Here is a 13,910-nt window from a genome sequence, read left to right on the forward strand (position 1 = left end):
AGAGAAAGAGAGGTTGCAGGAGAGAGAAAGAGGAAAAGAGGCAGCCGTGTTTGAAGAGAGCTGTTGAGATAAATCAGTATGTTTACGTTCTGGAGGAACAAAGTGTTCAGTTGTCAGAAGAGCACTCGACTGTCCGATTCCCCTTGGGCTGTTTTTTTACCGGACACTCTTTTTTTCAAATCTCTTTTTTTTTCCGGCTGCATCAAGTTTAGTTTTAACATTTAGAGATTCTGTCATTTCACACAGTAATGAGATTTTCTTTTTTTTTTTATGTTTTCCTCTTCTTGGACTTGTGTATTTGAGTGTGTAGGTGTAGGTGAGGAAGAGATAAACAAAGCGTAAACCCTCCACGGCTTTTTTTCGCTTGTGAGCAGTGTTGTTGAGCTCGGAGAAGAGGGAATATCTATCATATATTTTGGAGGTTTGATAGTCATGATGTCAAATTCAAGAGGTCCTCACGCTTTCCAGTGATGTCAGATCCCTGTTACATAAAAAAACATGCTGCTTTTTTTTTCTCTAAACACTCAAGCTGTTACAGTTTAAAATGCGGATAAAACAGAACTAGACATGGAACCAAAACTGAACACCATCAAGGCCACGTCAGTCACAATGCGAGGAACCGAGGTCAAAACCAACACAGAATCTTTCATCAGCCCAATGCATAGAAGACAAAGAAGGACAAAGAGGACGTGGACTTTCAGAGTGAAAAAAAAAAGTTCAGGAGACAGACAGAAGCGTTGGCTGACATCTGAAAACATCAGCATATCTCGTCTTGACTTTTAACACGTGACTCCACAAAGTTTAACGGTACGGCAGTAATCAAGCAAAAAGGCGAAAAGGGAAAACTGTCTCTGTGTATCTTGAAAGATTCCCTCTCCAGCTTTGTACTCTCGCCCATCCATTGTCCTTACACATGGCTCTTCTATCTGTGTCCAAACTGCCCAGGGCAGACATAGACGAGGGGTGTCCGTGGCGTGGTGGTGGTGGTGGTGGTGGTGGTGGGGGGTGGAGGTTGGGGTGTCTTAAGCACTCTCGCACCAGAGAGTGAGAGAGAGAGAGGAGAATGATAGCCATTCTGCTTTTATTATCTCAAATGTATCAACTTAATCACAGCTTCATTCTCCCCCAGTCCTCCCCTGGGCTCAGTGGGAGACACTGAAGGAAAATTGGAAAAGTATCACTGGGCTGGAAGGTAGAGACGAGCGGAGATGGACGGAGCAGGGAGAGGAGGGGCGGCGTATGAGAGGAAGAGTAACTACCATAAAGAGAAGAGAGAAAGACACAGGAGAGGGAGAGAGAGAGAAGGGGGGGGGGGGGGGGTTGCTGAAAAGAGATAAACCTGTTAATTTTTCATGGCCAGCCGGTCGTAATCACAGCATCCAGTGCCCTTAGAGCCTTCAAAGTTGGCCAGTGTGCATATGTATATGTGTATAATTGTGTGTGTGTGTGTCGACAGAGACGGATTGAGCTCCATTACCAAGACTTAAAGGACCCCCACCCCGCCCCAACCCCTCGCTCTCCCCTGCGTCCCTGCCTGACTGCCCAAAGTTATAATAGACCCTATCATAAAGACACATTATCCCCTGATAGTAGACTGTACCGTCTTAAGGCTATAAAAACACTCAAACTTCATTTAGTTTGCCATGTATGGACACAGATAGAGTTAATGAACTTGTGGAAAAGTGTCAGAGCAATCAAAAAGAATCCCGGATAAAGTTTATTTTTTTATTTTTTAAGTCACCACTTTGAAAATGATTCAACCGGTGGTGCAAACTAAGCCGGAAGATACTGTACGCCATCGTCGTGTAAAGCTGACGAGCATCAAACACAGCAAGTTAATATTATTTTATTATGAAGAAAAAAAATAAATAAAAGACACTGAAACAAAATATGAAGTAATTCCTAAAGTGTAACCTCAGAGCTCTTATATCGTTAAAAACACACATATATTTTATGGGGTTGTGCTGTGTCAGTGAAATAACACACCTGTTAATGTATAAACAACATCGCTCTCGAACATGAGCTCAGTCCAGTAAACACAGAGCAGGTTAATAATGACCATAATCACCCGTCCCCAACACATGCACACACACACATACACAAACAGAGTTTGGCAGTACATGGCCATGTAAGGGGAAAACCACTGTGTGTGTTTACACTAAAACACTGCTTGTCTGAGTGGCTTTAGAGGCCAGGCAGAGCGGGCAGCCTTTTTAACGAGCCTTTTGAAAAAGAAGAAGAAGAAGACAACAACACACACAGCAAAAAGCACTCTCTCTCTCTCTCTCTCTCTCTCTCTCTCTCTCTCTCTCACACACACACACACATGTACACATACATCCTTCCTCTCCTCGAATTCTATATCTGTGGAGACTCTTCTTCAAGCTCACACGTCTTTAGTAATATGGAAATTGAACAGTCGGTGTGTTCAGCCCATGACTTGAAGTCCTCACCTTTATTTTAGAATGAAACAGTAAAAGCTGGAGCTACGGGTCTCATAGTGTTCTGTGTCTTCATTTTAAGCACTTGCCTCTGTTTCTTCCGCTGGGGGGAGTGTGTGTGTGTGTGTGTGTGTGTGTGTGTGTGTGTGTGTGTGTGTGTGTGTGTGTGTGTGTGTGTGTGTGTGTGTGTGTGTATCTGCAGGTCAGAAAGGCAGCATTTGTTCTGTGAAGGCCTATAAACATCTGCGATCCCTTTTAAGGGATTGTTTAGATTGAAGGAAGGAGAAAATAAACGTTCTGAAGAAGGCCGGCGCTCTTGTACTGACAGAGCGATCTCTCCGCTACGAGCCCGAAATGTATGTGTGGGTTAGGTGTGTGTATTTGTGTGAGTGGAGCCTAAAATGACAGCTTCTTTTTCGGTGATCAGACGTGAACCCTCTGTGACCTCACCTCTTCTTCTTCTTCTTCATGTACATCTTCCTCCCTCCAAATCCGCCTTCTCTCTCTGCATATAAAAAAATCTCTGAAGCTCACACTCTCCCCCCCCCCCCTTAAAGCATTGGTGTTGTTTTTACCCCGCCCCCACCAATCCAAACTCACGCTAACTCCCTTTCCACACCAGGAGAAACTTCTCCCCGTCTGCTCTCTTTTTCCTCCTCATGCCGAGGAGTTGTTGTGTCTGGATTGCAGGCAACATGTGGAATGTATCAACCCTCTCTCTCTCTCTCTCTCTCTCTCTCTCTCTCTCTCTCTCTCTCTTTGCTTCTCAGTCCTGCTCAGCCTCCTACTTATTCAAACATACACACACACACAGATCTGGTAGCGGCGCTTGAGAAGGTCCAGCGTGAGGAAGTGGGGTGTCCTTCCAGCCGTGATTTAGGTCAGAGGGAAGCAGGGATAGGAGGCTTCTCTGCTCTGTGTTTATTTGAATCGGGAGCCATTTCTGCTGTCTCTGATGGGCCGTATTTATACATGGACACAAAACAGACTCGCACTGACACAGCCCAAATGTACGCGCGCGTTCCTGTCTGAGTGAATCTGTGTGCGAGTACGAAAAAAAAAAAAAAAGAGCCTGCACATTATGTGACTCTTCATGGAGATGTGTGTGTCTGTGTCTGTGCGATACACAGCAAAAATAAACTGCTGTGATTTGTGGTCTGGGTCTAATAGAGGAAGGGCCGACTCTTTAAGTGGGAACTGTGTGACAGCGCTGGGCCTCAACGAGTCCACAGGGACCTGCTGGCCTCCCTCCAGTCCAGTCTGGTCCCAACATGCTCGATTCACCTAATGAAAGACATCTAATCACAGCGCTGGAGTAAAATAAGCAAGCAAGTCCATCTGCTGCGTGGAGTAAGAGTGAGAGCGCTGCAGCAGAGTAAATACAAGTGTGTGTGTGTGTGTGTGTGTGTGTGTGTGTGTGTGTGTGTGTGTGTGTGAGCAGGCTCTGTGCTGTAAACTAGTCCCATGGCATCTATTGCCTGCCTGCCATTACGACAGGGTTGCCGCAGCTTGTAAAAGCCTTGTTAACACAAAGACCTGCTCACATGTTAATTGGCTAATAGACTAATTAATTTTTGCATAAAGGCCTGCACAGGGAGGAAGGTTGGCTAATTGAAAGTGACTATAGGTTTAATTACGTGAAGAAAGGAGGAGGGAAAAGATGGTGGGAGGAACAGACATGTTGTTCTTTTTTCGCTGCATTCCAGTAAATTTTCATCTGGGATCTTTGCGTCCGACCCGCCAGTGAGTCGCTTCACCTGCCAGAAAAAGCCGAAACTCTGTGTTTCTGTGAGAGTGATGCACAGACAGATCGTTCGCATTTGAGTGACACAAGATAAACACAAGATAAAAGCGTCAAACACAGGTGCTATTTCCATGTTGCTAAGAAACGCATTTCTGTATTTGGTGGCGGTAGAGCTGGCAAACGACAGAAACGAAACGTGCGGAGGTTTGCGATAATGTCAATTTACATTCGTAGACAGAAACATGACAACATATTTACAAAACCGAAAGATCAAGAAATAACTTGGGTATTTATTCCAAGCTTTTCGAAAAAAGAGAAGTCGGGCAGCTAACCGCCTCCGGCCGTGCGCTGCGGAGAGGCATCAGTGTGATCATGCATTCACATCAACAGTAATCTAAGTCCAATTATTGAACAATATGTAAAAGTGACACACACATCGGGTTAGAGACGGAGGAATGTACCAGCGAACGAATGTCTGTTAATTCAATTCCTAACCGCCGCTCACTAACACAGCACCACAAATTAAATCGGCCAGGGGAGCAGACAGCTAACAAAGGAAATTAACAATGATGCTGCCTCTGTATTAGGGCATATGGATTCGCTGCATGTTTGCTGCGTGTGCGTAGCCGCGGCCTTGCGCCTCTGTACGCACAGAGAGGGGGGAAAAAGGCCAGTTTTAATCAAGAAATCCATTCCACTTTTCTAACCTCTCTTCGCTTCTTTCTCCCCCCTCCCTCCATGGCGGGCTTGTGTGGAAACAGAAGTGCTAAATTACCCTCGAGCAGTCAGACAAAAACATCTTGTTGGGTTCTAAATTGCTTTGCATGCATATTAATTGGACAGAAATCCCTGCAGTGTATTTGGGTTTGCGCGAGAATTTGTGTGACTCTTTGAGTGTGTGCCTCTTTACTGTATCTGTGTGTGTACAGTATGATGGTGCACGCGTGTGTGTGTGTGTGTGTGTGTGTGTTGGGCAGGACTAGTGAGCTATTATAGCTGCAACGCCTTGCAGAGATTTGGAGGTTATCTGTTTTTGTTGGTTAATTGTGAAGCTGATAGTATCGAGGGTCTGGGCCAATTCAAGTGGGCTTTCAGCCAAATTACCTCAGTAATCGTCTGTATTCAAGTCCCTAGATGCTCTCACCAAGACAGAGGCTGGGAAGCCCTGAAGTTCAATGGAGAGGGGCAGATCTGACCCCAGCTTTAGACAGCTTACACTGTAATTGAAATGATATTCTCTCCCCCCCCCCCCCCCCCCCCCCACCCCTCTCACCGTTATTGGATTGCTGACAAGATTTCAGTGAAATATTCCATTTGTGGTCAATTTATCCTGTTTGTTTTTAATTAATGCGGACGGCTAATGAACTCAGAGGGAATCTCAGTCAAATGATCAGAATTTCCCTCCATGTTTTTCGCCCGTTATCGCTGAAGCAGTAGGCTTTTGGAATTAGAGCATGAAATTGTTTGAAAGTAGGAGAGGAATTCACTCGGATGGAGCGCACAAACACTGCAGCCAATACAAGCAGAGGGTTTGTAAATCTACTTTTCATTCACGATGACTAGAAATTCTTTGACTATGACTAAAGAGTATTTGAAAACTAGTTTGTGGTGGCGTCGACATGAAGGACTAATAAAGTACACGTAGTGTTCTCAGATTTTCTTATTTTTTTCTTCATATATTGCTTCAATGAATTCAAAAGTGGAGTGCATTGCTTATAAGAAGTTAGTATTTTGTGGCTGCAGCCTCTTGATGTCGTCGTCTCAGAGATAAATCATCCCACTGCTGTCCTTGTCCAAGTAGAAAGTATTCCATTCACTGAATGGGTTTAGAAAATAAATTGAAAGAATGTGGTTGATGTCTTGAAGATGTGCATTTTTGAATATGAAATCTTGGGAACACGGCTGACAAAGGACTCAAATGATTCTCACTCTGGCTGCTATAAATCATAAAAGAGTGAATATTAATACATGTTAGATCTGATAGAGAAAAGAGGATCAAGCATAACCTTGACAGATGATCCCGCGGTGTCCTTGTGACCCCGTCTGGCCGCAAACTATTAATTCTCTTCATCTTCTTTCAGTGTGTACCCAGACCCGTAATTACTGCATGTTCAGTGAATACACATATTTCAGCTTCCTTTAATTCAGACGTTGATTTCTTAATAGTACCCTCTTTAAACGTACTTTCATGGAACTCGCCTTATGTACTTATGTATGTACAGTATGTGTGAGTGTGTGTGTGTGTTCTTAGAACAGAGCAGATTGAGTCCATAAAAAAGGCATTTCTTCTGATAAGAAGGTGATGGTCACGAGCTCCATGTGCACCAACTTTAGACTTTAGGTATAAGTGTGCACAAGGCGGGGTGCAAATTCTGCACGTCCAGATTAGGCCTTTAAAACATGACTGAAATGTGTCCCTTAATCCAAAGAACAAGAATAAGTTATCGTCATTGTCTTCATCGTGTGCAATGCAGGACTCCAGGCCATGAATCCTCAGACGGTGACCTCATACCCCCCCCCCCCCCCCAATCCTCAAACACACACACACACACACCAACAGTCACACCCCTCCACCCACACATATACAGTATCACTTCCTTTCTTTTTCGGTTAGTTTCCTCATTTTCATCTGCAGGCGGAGTTTTGGTGCACGCGCGCACATGCACGTGTGCGTGGATGACAGGCACCCACGTCTGTCTATCCGCATCCGAGACAAGCTGTTACTGTGTTTCATGGTTTAGTTTCTGCCATTTCACTTTGCTGCTGAAGGTTGAAAGAAAGAGTATTGTTGCTGAACACACAAACAAACTGCACAGAAAAAAAAAAAAAAAAAAAGGAGAAGCACACAAACAAACACGCACACATGCACGCACACGCGCGCACGGAGCTCGGTGTGAAGCTGTGAACATAAACACTTAACCCTGGAAAGATTCAATGATGGCGGATAAAAGAGTGATTTGTGTTCTGCTAAGGGGAAAATGAGTAATCCTATCATTCAGCGTGACATGCAACACAACACGCCGCATCAGTCACAGACGTTCACACACACACACACACACACACACACACACACACCCAGGCATGACACTAAACACTGCCTATCAGGATGATAAAAGCATGCCTCACCCACACAATAAAGCGTTTGATTTTTCTATTTCCTGTGTCATTCATTTTTCTCTTGATGCCGTCGTAAAGCTCATCTTTTCTGTCACTCTTCCCCGCCGGCGTTGCTCCTCACACAACAGCTCATATTTGTGTATTCATGTAAATAGTTCAACTAATCTCTATAAATATATTTATGAGATTTAACACCTTTGTACAGTCTTACTCTGCATGCTGAGCACTGAGGCTTTGCACCCTCATGAAGACGGGCGCACGCACACACGCATACACACGCACACACACGTCCTCAGCTTGCTTTTGGTGCATACCAATCCCTCGGTCTTTCTTTCTTCCTGCCGGGGCATTAATTCCTGCCCATATTTCCATCTGATTATGGTCCGGTTATACCCGCAACTAATTGAACATTAAATATAAAGAAAGTTAATGAAAATGTCCTTTATCCCCTCCAAACTAGGCCTGAGAACGCATCCATTAACGCAAATTAATCTGGCCCTGGTGCGTGTTGCAGCGAAGAAGATATATGCACAGTTTGCTTCTCCCCTCTTCGACCCGAATTCTGGTCCTCCCCCTCCTCAGCGAGCAGGACAGTTAAATAACAAAAGACGTGTTGTTGTTCTCCTTCTTCTAAGTATTCCCGTAAGTCTTTCCCAGAGTTTCATATCTGGGTGAAAACAACGTGACGCTGATGTGTTGGCTCTCTTTGCTTCGATGTGTTTTTTTTTTTTTTTTTTGTATTGCAGTTCTCCTGTTTCTGCTGCTGGCCGCTGTACGGACCACCGGCACATTTGATCGGCTTTGGACGGAGAACACTCAGTGTGGACTGTTTTGACTTTCAGAGACTGATCATGTGCTTGTTTTAATGCAAATGTGTCTGAATTGTTGCACCGACACACTCAACCTGGATAATGTTATTCTTTTTTTTTCTTTTTTTTTAAGTTTCCCGCAGGAAAAGATGAATGAACCAAATATCTCTTCAGAAGTCCTGGAATCAAAATACATTTTGGCAATCTAGAATAACACTCATAATGGCAGCAGTTAGAGGACGTCTGTGTGCTGTGAGTTGTCCTGTTTCCTAATAGGCTTGTTAGTTTTACTCCTCCTTTGCTTTTCCTTTCACTAGAGCTTCCTGTGCAAGCGGCTCTGACTGAGCTAAAGACCCCCACTGTGAGCGCAGCCAACAGACAGAGAGACGCACGAGGAAACAATGAATGGATGGATGCTTTCATTCTGATGAAAGGAATAAATGCTAAGGCATTTATTTTGTCTATTATCCCACTAAAAAGCCCTCTCCATTCCGTCTCCCTCCCCTCGCCTTGTTCCCCCAGGCCCGTCATATTAGCATCTCTCCTGGACAGCGAGGGGTTAACTAACCCGTTTAAGGGGAACTAGAGAAAACAATACTCGGACCCCTAAAAGACAATGCCGGTGCCTTTCTCCTCCATATTTGTAATTTAACATCAAAAGGCTCCTCTCCCAGCGACCTCTGAGAGCCAGCGTCTCTTTAATGAAGCGCCCCACCCCCCTTAATCACATTCAAATTGGTTAGTGTTCAGAAAATAGAAATATGTATTAGATAGCAATAAATTTTCATCATTGGCTAAGCCTGCTTCTTAATTGTCCTGTCCCAAGGCTTGGGAATTTCATTGTTCGTTAGGTGCTTAAGTCCCCCATCTCATTCAGTCTCTCTGACATTACTGCTGAGGGCTCTAATGCCCAACTAATTTGAATGGGGATTTACATGATAGAGCAGGGAGCATTAAAATGTGGAGGGAAGGGAGAAAAGGAAAAAAGGAAAAAGGGGGGAAAACGGCTTCTTTCACTTCAAAAGTCACTTTGTTCAAAGTCAAATGACAGTGTTTAAAGATGCCTTATCTCTCTCCTCAGGATTTTGGACAGCGGTGACAACTTTAATGGTTCGTTATCTTAGCCCCCTCTCTGTCTTCCTCTCGCTCCTGTTCTCTTATTCTCTTTCTGCTGCCAACCAATGCGCTTTTGTTTAGTGGCACCATACTGTTCCAGGATATACATTGTTTTTGACTGACTTTGAATTGCAGAACACTTCTGTCGTTCGCTATTATTTTTGCCCTCTTTATTTCAGTTTCTCCGTGCGTCGCCCGATCGTGCCATTAGGGGTTTAGGAGGCTTATTGATTAGGTATGAACGCTTATATTTGTGGACACGCGTGTGCTGTTTGGAGTGCGTGCGCGTCTTTCACTCCATTCTGCTACGTAAACCATTCTGCTGGTGAAATAGGCAGGCGGCTGAGACAGGAGGAAAAAAAAAAAAAACAGGGCTTGGGATTGTTTTTTTTTTTGTTTGTTCTGGAGGCACTTTGGATCTGAGAGTGTGTGTGTATGTGTGCATGTGTGTGTTTGGCTGAGGTTCTCCAAGTATGTCTATTTTGGATCAGTGTGAAATAGAAGCAGTGGTGATAAAGAGAATCAGATGTTTTGTGACGTGCGCTGTCAGACTCTGTGTGTGTGTGTGTGTGCGTGTGTGCGTGCGTGCGTTTGTGTGTGCATGTGTGTGTGTGTGTGTGTGTGTGCGTGTGTGTGTGTGTGTGTGCGTGTGTGTGTCTGGTCGTGCAGACACAGTAAATGTCCATAAGGCATACACAGGGGCAAACAGTTTGCACGGGGAATTAAAACATTCAGCCGTGCAGCAGCTTGTGCAAATCGTGTATATCTCTGCATCCCTGGACACATGTGCCATGGAAGTGCATGCAAACAGTTTGGTGTTTTCATTTGAATAAAGAAGATAAAAGTTGAACACTCCTTCCCACCTGTTGTTGAACCAAGAGTCATCCAGAGTGTGAACATACAGAGCCTCTATAAGCAAACTTTAGAGTATATAATAAGTAAGAAAGGATTCATTATGAGACAGTTTAGAGGCCTACTGTTTGCCCTCCTTTTTAATTATTGTTTGCCTCTTTTAAGCTCATAAACATTGACGCTCTCAGATTCTTGGTAATTAGTGTGTTTGGGTTGACCCGCGTGTCACTGGAGATGAGAGGAGGTTGTGGAGGGTCAGAGCTAATGAGAGAGAGGGGTCGACCTGAGAGTCAACTCAGGGCAAAAAAGGGTATCATCGTATGAATCACACAATACCCCACACGTGAATGTTTCAGGGAAGTCTAACAACAATGGAAACAACAGCTCATTATTTCATTTGTGTCTATGCCCGCTCGTCCAGCAGATTCAACGTTAACTTCCAAGAAGAATGAAAAAAGTTTGAAAAAGTGAAAAATGTTAAACGTTATTCCAAGAGTCTCCCCAAAAATCATCCGTCTTCCAATGCTGTATCTGTCAGTATGTGTTTTAATCTTCAGAATCTCCTTATCAGTGGATATCGAGCTAAACATTCGCTGCCTGGACACTAAAAGATTAGAGACAGAGAGGGAAGGGTTAACTCTGATAATCACCTGTATTGATCCGTGTGCTTTACAGGAAAAACTGCTAGTTCCAGAGCAGCCAACCATGAATGGTTATTGATTCTATCATAAAGACCGGCTGTCTCCTGAGTCTAAGGCTCTTTAGGTAATCACTGATGCCTGTCCTCCACATCTGGTCCTTTATAAAAAACTTATATCGCACAACCTTAAATGCATCCCAAATGTACATCTTGTTTGAGGCTCAGGATATGTTCTTGCAATTTGCCATTCACAGATCTTAAAATTCCTTCTCAAAAAAGTCTAGATTTCCACAGAGAGACGCACAGCAAACAGACAGACAGACAGGCGACAAACTGGGCAGCACTTCCTTATCAGGATCATGATGCTAGTGGGCTCATAGAGCTGTGTGCCCTGCTTAGACCGCTGCTGTAAATGATTAGCGTGGCTCAGACTGAGCTGTATTAGCAAGCCTGACATCACTGATAGCTCCCAGCTCCCAACTTTTATTGCCTTGATAAAGCTCTCTGCAAGAGCCTGCATTAGTAACAATCAACCAATCTCCTCCGCTCTCGTGTCTAGGTGGGAATGGTGGTGGATTTTTTTTTTCTCTCTTCTGAAGAAGCAGTGAGAACCAAATGAAGACGCTCTCCCACGATGATGGCTTTTGATAGCTTTGACAACTTGGAAAAAGAACAAAAAAAAGGTGAGAGACTGCTGTGACCAACAGGAGTGTGTCCAGGCTTTTTCATAAGGGTGGGGGGGCAACCCCATCACTGACTTATGCGGGGGGCCATTTAGTATTTGTGCATACGTGTCCCCATTTCTCTCTCCACTATTTCAACAAGTAAATATGCATGTGTGTAGGTTTTTTCATTTCAAAATCTCCAGAAGTGACAAAATGAAGTACCAAACAAAATTGCTGTGACACATTAAAATGACAAAAAAAATAAATAAATCCTGAAACCACGACGACCTCCACGCCTGCAGATGTCGCTTTTGAGCCCAAAGCTGCAGCGAAGAGTGCAGCAGTGACGGAGGCATAAAGACATGACAGGGGCGCAAGTTACGTCAGTGTCTATTGCAGACTGAAACCACAGAAATGTCCCCTGGTCCCCCCACGTTCTAATTCAGTCCTGAGCTGCGGAGGGTTTTCTGTCAATTCTACAATACTGCACGATGACTGACGAGGCAAACAAACACGATGCCACCAATCACAACTTTGGTTACAAACCATCTGACCCGTCCCGTCGCTTTCTTGATTGATCGTTTTTAATATTCACGTGTAATCTAAGGCGCAAACTGTGTAAAAGTGAAAGCTTTAGAAGTATCGATGGAAAGACAATTTGTTTTACTGCTGCTGTAATTGTCTTAGTGCTTGGATGTTAGTGTGAGGCCACAGTGCCCCTCTTGGCCTTGACTACCTTACTTTTGAGAAGTTGCAAATGGAAGACACACCTATCAATCTAAATGCACACACTCATCACACAAATGCTAGCGCACGCACTTCCAAGTGCTTGGGTCTGGAATGCTAACGGAAAGTAAGGTATATTTTTATGTTCTGCTGGTCAAAGAAAGGTGGGTGTGATACACTGGGCATGCCGTACAGAAACAGAAATCACACTGAGGAACACACACAGGCTTACACAAATAACGCCCACACCCCTACAGTATTCCCTCACACAAGATGCACGCACACAAAGGACACAGACAAATGAGACCTTCGTGAAATAGCTGGTGGGTTTTCTGCTATGGTCATGATTTCCTTCAGGGCTGTGAAAACACTCTGCATATGGAGTCCATCTCCTCTATGGCTTAGCACCGAGACACACACACACACACACACACACACACACACACACACACACACACACACAAGGAGTAGTGTTCTTTTCCTGGCACCTTTGCCTGCTACTGTAGTTGGTGGTAGAGAGAAAAGTGCAATATTTAAAGGAAGAAAGAAGGATGTGCGTGATAAAAGATGCTATAGGTTTCTTTACGTTGCTTTACGTGTATGTGCGTGCGTGTGTGTGCGTGCAATATTCATGTTCATGTGTTTGAAAATGGTGATTTGGACAAGTCAGTGTAAGGTATTCCAGCACGGCAGGAAAATCAATACAATCCATTGTGTGTTTTCTTTCTTTTTTTTTATTTTTTATATCTGCTTGGCTGTCTATTGAGTAAGCACCGCTCGGCTAACAGGTTATCAACTCAAAGCGGAGTGTGTGTGTGTGTGTGTGTGTGTGTGTGTGTGTGTGTGTGTGTGTGTGTGTGTGTGTGTGTGTGTGTGTGTGACTGCGTATATATTCATTAACATCCTTATCACAAAACAGGAACTGAAGCCTTCTCTGTGTGTGTGTGTGTGTGTTTCTCTCTCTTCTTTGACTGGGTCAGGGTGTGGAAGTATTGACCACTTGCCAGGGGATAGGAGCTATTGATTGTGACTTATCCAGCTGTTTATATTTGAACCCTGGGTTTAACCTTCATCGATCGACACACACCTCGCAGTCTGCAAGGTGTTCAACTCTGCTTCCCGCTAATGGGGCTAAATGGATGTGCAACAGCGTGGGTATGTGTGTGTGTCAGACTGTTTTTGTGTGGGTAGGATTGAAACATGTTTTTTTTTTTTGTCCCATGTCTTTTTTTTAATTTAGCAAGATACATTTTTTAAAGCTGAATTAAAGTTGAATTTTGATTCACTTGATTGATGTCATTCGTCTCTGATGGTGTGTCATAAAAAAACAAGCACACACACAGCTTTTTTTATCCTGCACCCAAGGAGAACATGAAATTCTTTTAAAGAAAATAAATAATTGCCAAAACCAGAGCCACATTTTTCCATTGAGTCCTCTTGACTCAATGGACACCTTTGCAAGGTCTTCAGGGTCTCTTCATTTAATGTGACTACTCTCCTTGCATATTTAATAATTGGCTTAATAACATATTGTTATTCAGTGACCAGTACTCAATCTGAGTTTACCTTGACTCTCTCAAGATGTCACCTTCATACATTATGAGCGTACATTTAAGCCTTCACACACTCCCACACACGCACGCCTACAATAAATTTTATTTTTTAATTTTTGTTTTCTGAAGAGGAAGGTTACATTTTGACTCGCCCCCCTTCCACCTTTTGTAAAACTGTCTCAAAAGATTCATTCAAAGGCATTTAATAATAATTTGTTTTCATTTCTCTCCATTTCACCATCCCCTG

At 43.8% G+C, this 13,910-nt stretch overlaps 1 protein-coding gene across 1 annotated transcript in view; it reads left to right on the forward strand.

Annotated features, from left to right (window-relative positions):
* The first annotated feature begins 10,047 nt into the window (after nucleotides 1–10,047).
* The window catches only part of foxp4 (forkhead box P4), a 138,006-nt gene continuing 134,143 nt past the window's right edge, over nucleotides 10,048–13,910 (forward strand). The window contains exons 1-2 of the mRNA XM_079342554.1: nucleotides 10,048–10,844; nucleotides 11,279–11,402. The gene's annotated coding sequence lies outside the window, so the exon portion shown is untranslated. The remainder of the gene's footprint in view (nucleotides 10,845–11,278; nucleotides 11,403–13,910) is intronic.

The sequence above is a fragment of the Symphodus melops genome (genome assembly GCF_947650265.1).
Source record: "Symphodus melops genome assembly, chromosome: 4".
In the NCBI taxonomy this organism is placed as follows: Eukaryota; Metazoa; Chordata; class Actinopteri; order Labriformes; family Labridae; genus Symphodus; species Symphodus melops.